This window comes from Chiloscyllium punctatum, chromosome 36, assembly GCF_047496795.1.
Source record: "Chiloscyllium punctatum isolate Juve2018m chromosome 36, sChiPun1.3, whole genome shotgun sequence".
Classification (NCBI taxonomy): Eukaryota; Metazoa; Chordata; class Chondrichthyes; order Orectolobiformes; family Hemiscylliidae; genus Chiloscyllium; species Chiloscyllium punctatum.
The window spans coordinates 58,404,508-58,410,067 of record NC_092774.1 but is presented as its reverse complement, the minus strand read 5'-3'; the positions used below and the strand labels follow the sequence as shown (position 1 = coordinate 58,410,067).

At 48.4% G+C, this 5,560-nt stretch overlaps 1 non-coding gene across 1 annotated transcript; it reads right to left on the bottom strand.

Annotated features, from left to right (window-relative positions):
* Nucleotides 1–866: 866 nt before the first annotated feature.
* trnap-cgg (transfer RNA proline (anticodon CGG)) lies at nt 867–956 on the bottom strand. Its single transcript is given in 2 exon segments — nt 867–902; nt 921–956. It is a non-coding gene; the product is annotated as a tRNA-Pro (tRNA).
* Between the last annotated feature and the right edge of the window lie 4,604 nt (nt 957–5,560).

Below are 5,560 nucleotides of genomic sequence, written 5' to 3'. Positions count from 1 at the left end.
CTCCAACACTCAATGGTGTGAAAAATGAAAGCAAGTGTGCTAAACACCGTCCCTGAACCATCCAGACTGACGTAGAAACTAGGAGCAGGGCTTGTCTCTCATGGATGAGAAGGAGTGTATGAAACCATAGAGAAAGCTGGGACCCACTGGAATTGTATCCCTTCCTCAGTCTCTCTATGTTTTTCCTTAACTTCTCTTTTTCTGACTTTTCACCCTTTTCTCGCTCACTCTGTGTCTCTCTTTCTTCTTGTCTTCCACTCCCATCCGTCTGTCCTATGGGTTCAGGAACATAATTGTTTGAAGTTTGCGTCACCTACTGACCCTGATCACTCCCTGGACGAAAACGTTCTTCCTAATGTCACTTTTACTTCTTTTCCTCGTGATTTTAAAACTCTGCTGAATCGTTGTCGATCCTTTCAGGCGTGGGAGCATTTGCACTACATTATTCCTGTGTCTAGACCCTCATGACTTGAAAAACGTCAATCAGGCCAGCGTCCAACCTACTGTTCTCCAAGGAGAACTGTCCCATCTTTCCAATGTACCTGCATTGCTGACAATCCTCATACACGGCACCATGAACGTCAACCTGTTCAGCGCTGTCTGCAATCACTTCACTTCCCCGCTTCCTGAAATTTCACGCTCACAATTGAGCAATAATGGAGCTGGAGGATTCATTCAGAGTCGGACTGCGCGGGCGAACGAGGTGCAATGCTTGTTTTCACTTTGAGCAAGTGTTTCATTTTATCCTGTTCGCTGTAATGGGAGCTCGACCTCATCCCTCCTTCAGGCAGAACCATCTCGTTTAATAAATGTGCTTTTTGAGAAAATCACCCCGGCGTTTCTGCACAAGGCAACTTAAGAAACGAGGGCTCGTCCGGGATTCGAACCCGGGATCTCTCGCAAATCCACCTAACTGAAGGCCCGAAGCGAGAATCATACCACTAGACCAACGAGCCACAGGCCCAGCGAGGCGCCCTGACCCCGGACGCTCCAAGTGCCCTCCCTGAAGCAGCTGAGACTTGCTCAATGTGAAATACGTTTGAGTTGCTCCAAGAATCGCAAGCAGCAAAGAGATTCCACAACATTTGCTTCTCATTCCGTTTCCCTGCGCCCAGGACGCTGCTGTTTGTCCCGTTCCCAGTAACTGGACTCTCTCCACTGGCGGATAATTAAACCATTTTGTTTCTACTTGCAAACTGTTCTGGGGGAGGGCAGAGCCCATTCGCTCTTCTGCTCTCTTGCAATCACTTGGGATGGGAGACGTCAGTTACACTAATGCGTAGGAAATGGGCAAGTTTTAACTACATTACAAAGGTCTGTAATCAAAGAGACAGAAAGATGCTGTGTTGGTGGGACAGAGAGAAATGGACACCGGAAACTGTTCCCTCAGGTAAATTCATATTTGTGTTCAGCCGGCTCGGTGCTCAGAATTCGTCTTCAGACAGCAATCCTGCAGAAAGACTTTTCTAACACTGGCGTCTGTTTCTTTGCTGCGAACGGGCAGCAGTGAACATCTGAGCCCCAACTGTCCCAGATGAAGTTGAAAATGAGCCATTGTTTCTCCCTCAGCCGCTCTGTCCCAGAGACAGGGAGAGGGATGGCATCAACGCGTGACGTCATTCCGCCGCAGCCTGAAGCCGTTCAGTCCATCATTTCCATGTGACTCTCCGTCACTTGTATCTCTCCGAGATGATTCGCAATCGGTGATATATGCCCGAATCATGGGAACTGTGTCTGTGTGGTGATGCTGCTTTCAAAATGCTGATCGTCCTGTCATTCACGTCTGAACCGGAGTGGGGAATTATTGCAGGGAATGAATACGACCGCAAATAATGTGGCTTTGTGGCTCAATGGTTAACACTGCTGTCTCATAACGGGACCTGAATTCGATCCTACCAGTGTTCGGCTTGTTTGTGTGGAGTTTGTTCAATCTCCCCGTGTCTGCGTGGGTTTCCTGCGGTGCTCCGGTTTCCTTCCACAGTCGAAAGCTGTGCAGGTTCGGTGGACTGACCATGCTAAAAGGCCCCATAGTGCCCAGAGGTCGGTAGGTTGGGGGCATCAGTCAGAAGTAAATGTAGGGTCTGGGCGGGTTACTCTCCGGAGGGTTGATAAGGACTTGTTGAGCAGGAGGGCCTGTTTCCACACTGTAGGGATTCGAATTCGAATTGTTTCAACTTCCCCAGCTCATTCCCATTTCAGAGAAGAGGTGTTAGGATTCAGTTCAGAGCAGACCGGCGGGAAACAACTCAAATCTCCACAAGCACTTGCCCACAATTGTGTAAATTGGGCCCGTGTTTAGTGACATATTCAGCTCAGATGCTCGAAGATTTGGGAAGCAGAGGCAAAGGCAAGATATAGAACAGAGTCCCGTTACAAAGGGAAGCAATAGCAGACGATAGTTTCGATCGAGGGACATGAACCCAGCACCCTCCCGCTGCGCCACTCTACTTTCCCACACGGAGTGTTTTCCATAGATCCCTTCAGCCTTTTGTCTGGCGTGTGACATGTACGTTCGAGACTGATGTCAAAGATCTCCACTGCTGTCGTGTAATATGCTGTTGCGCAGACGTATGGAGGCTGTGTAAATATAAACTGTTTTCTAAATTCCCACATTCTGTTGGTCGAACTGTGATTTAACTCTGAATCATAACATGCGTAGACGGAGGCCATGCGGCCCACTTTCGCTCTGCTGGTTCTACACCGTAAGTAAACGCGTGTCTCAATTCGTATCATTCTCTTCCCTTTTCCGTGTAAATCTGTACATCTGAACATGACCACCGAATTCCCTTTCGGGTCCATTGAATCTTCCTCTTTGTCAATGTCAGATCGGGATTTACTGACACTAACCACTCCCTGTACGAAAACGTTCTTCCTAATGTCACTTTTACTTCTTTCCCTCCTGACTTTAAAACTCTGCCGAATCGTTCTGGATCCTTTCAGACGTGGGAGAATTTTAACAACATTATTTCCTGTGTCTCGGCCTCTCATGATTTGCAAGGCTTCTGTTCTCCGAGGAGAGCTGTCCCAATTTTCCAATCTACCTTGATTGCTGACATTCCTCAAACACCGCATCTCTGGCAAGTCGGTGTATTAGAAGACCCAAAGCGAGATTCATACCCCTAGACCAACGAGCTAGAAACCAGGCGCACCCCATCGCCCGTACCCACCCCACCTCTGGAACTGGCTGAGACTTGCTCAGTGCGAAATACATTTGACATTGCTCTAAGAATTGGAAGCGACAAAGAGTTTCCAGAACAGCTGCTTCTCATTCTGTCTCCTTGTTGCTGTTTGTCCCGTGTCCAGGAACCGGGCCCTCTCCTCTGGCAGGTAATTCAACTGTTTTGATTCTAAACATTTTTCTGATACCCAGATGGCCAGTGACAAGCACTGCCCTCCTCAACATAGGGTACAGAGAACAGGAGAAGACCCCGCAGACGTCCACGAGTGTGTCACCTCAACTGTGAACATTCGGCTAGTATATCAATGTGAAATATTTATGTTGAGTTTTTTGGGAAGCAAATGAGAAGGCGAGGTATAGAACAGAGCGCCCTTAGACGGTAGAGCTGCTAAAGACGACATTACAGGAATAGGAGAGAATAGGACATGACGGATTTCAGGCCCTAAAGACATGGGACTCGATATTGAAGACCGGGGAGCTGTAGGGTCTTCAAGTGGAAAACGAGGCGTTGTTCTTCCATCTGGAGCTGACCTTTGCTCGAACACTACTGCATGCCTGAGACAGAGATGTTGGCCAGGAAACAGGCGTGTTAAAGTGGCGGGCAACCAGAAGCTCTTGGCCTTTTTTTGCGGCAGAATTGAGATGTTCTGCGAAACAGTCACCCAGTTTATGCTTCATGCTACTTTGGGGAAACCACACTGTGAGCAGCGAGTGCAGCAGACTAGTTTGTGGCAAATGTGCAGGTAAAGTGCTGCTTTACCTGAAAGGTATGTTCGAGCCCTTGGATATTCAGGAGGGAGCAGGTAAATGGGCAGGTTTTACACATTCAGCAGCTGCAGGGGAAAGTACCTTGGGTCACTGGGAGGTGGGTGTGGGGTGTTGCGAGTGAAGGAAGAGTGGACCCGAGGTGTAAGCCCTGCCAATTTATCTGCTCTCGTATATAAATCCGTGAAGTTGAAAGAACATTCCATAGAATGATTCAATACCACGTGACTTACGAACTAATTCATATTCATGTTCCGGGGCCAGCATCATTATTGTGTCACAGCAGCTGCAGGCCATCAGCGGGGGCTCGCCCTATGACGTCACGGTGCGGCTGGAAGCCCCCGGGACAGTTTATCAAAGAAACCTCCCTCTGGGTCAGGGCAACCCTGCATCGGGAAGCACTGGGATGGCCAACCACTATCAGTTAACATGGGGAACACATCTCCACATTACGCAGCATCGAGGCAAACTTCCCGTCCTTCGACTTAAATTTCAAGAGCCCTCAGACCGAAATTCTCCAGGTCTGGAAGAATTTTTTCCAGGTGTTCGCAAAGTATATCTATGAGCACTTTGTTAAAGTTTGAATTTTGTGAGTGTTGAAATTTTGTGCTTTTGAGTGAAATCCCAGTTCGAAAAAACAGAATGTGGGAATTTAGACAAAGTTTATATTTGCGCGTCGGCGATATGTCTGCGGGTGCGTGATAGAATTATAACCCAGAAGAGAAACTATCTCTCCTATTCAGTCAATGTCCTCTTCAGCAGCTTTCCCGTATAGCGGCGCACTGTTCTGCACCTCGCCTTCTCATCTGCTTCCCAAAACACTTCGACATAAATATTTCACATTGATACACAGGCCCAGTATGCAGAGTTGAGATGACACACTCGTGGAGGTCTGCGGGGTCTTCTACTGTTTTCTGTTGAGGAGGGCAATGCTTGTCACTAGTGACTCGTCACTCAAGTGTCAGAGAAAAGTTTAGAAACAAAAAGGTTTAATTTTCTGCCCGTACAAAGGGCCCAATTCCTGGAGACGTGATTAACGACAGCAGAAAGACAGAACGAGAAGCAGCTGTTCTGGAAATTGTTTGCCTGACCCCATTAAAAACCGACAACTTCGCAGCCGGAGGGAGAGCAGCAAACACACCGCCGCCAGGGGGCTCGAGCCACCAACCCTTCGGTAAACAGCCGAACGCGCTGACCAATTGCGCCACAGAGACAAGCGATTAGTGAATTCATAATTCAGCCTCCCCGCCTAGAATTGCAATTGTCGTCTATCAGTTTTACTTTTCCATAATCAAGCCTGGGAGATCTATTGTAGAGATACTGGGGACAGTCTGCAGACACATCCATGTCACGAGGAACGAGCTTTCTTACTCCGGGGCCGTCGCCCTTCCAGCCTTTCAGCGTTTTGCCTGTTCCCGAGTTCTCTCATTGGCTCGGAGGCGAGAAGGGGTTTAAATTCCTGATGTGCAGGAAGGACAATTCTTTCAATGTCTCAGATCAGTTCATGTGCCGAGAACATCAGAGTCAACCTCCCGGACTCTTCAACAAGGGGACGGTGTCTGGACTGTCTCTGCTCAATCGGACCGGTCATCTTTCATTCTCCTCTAAATCCGCTTC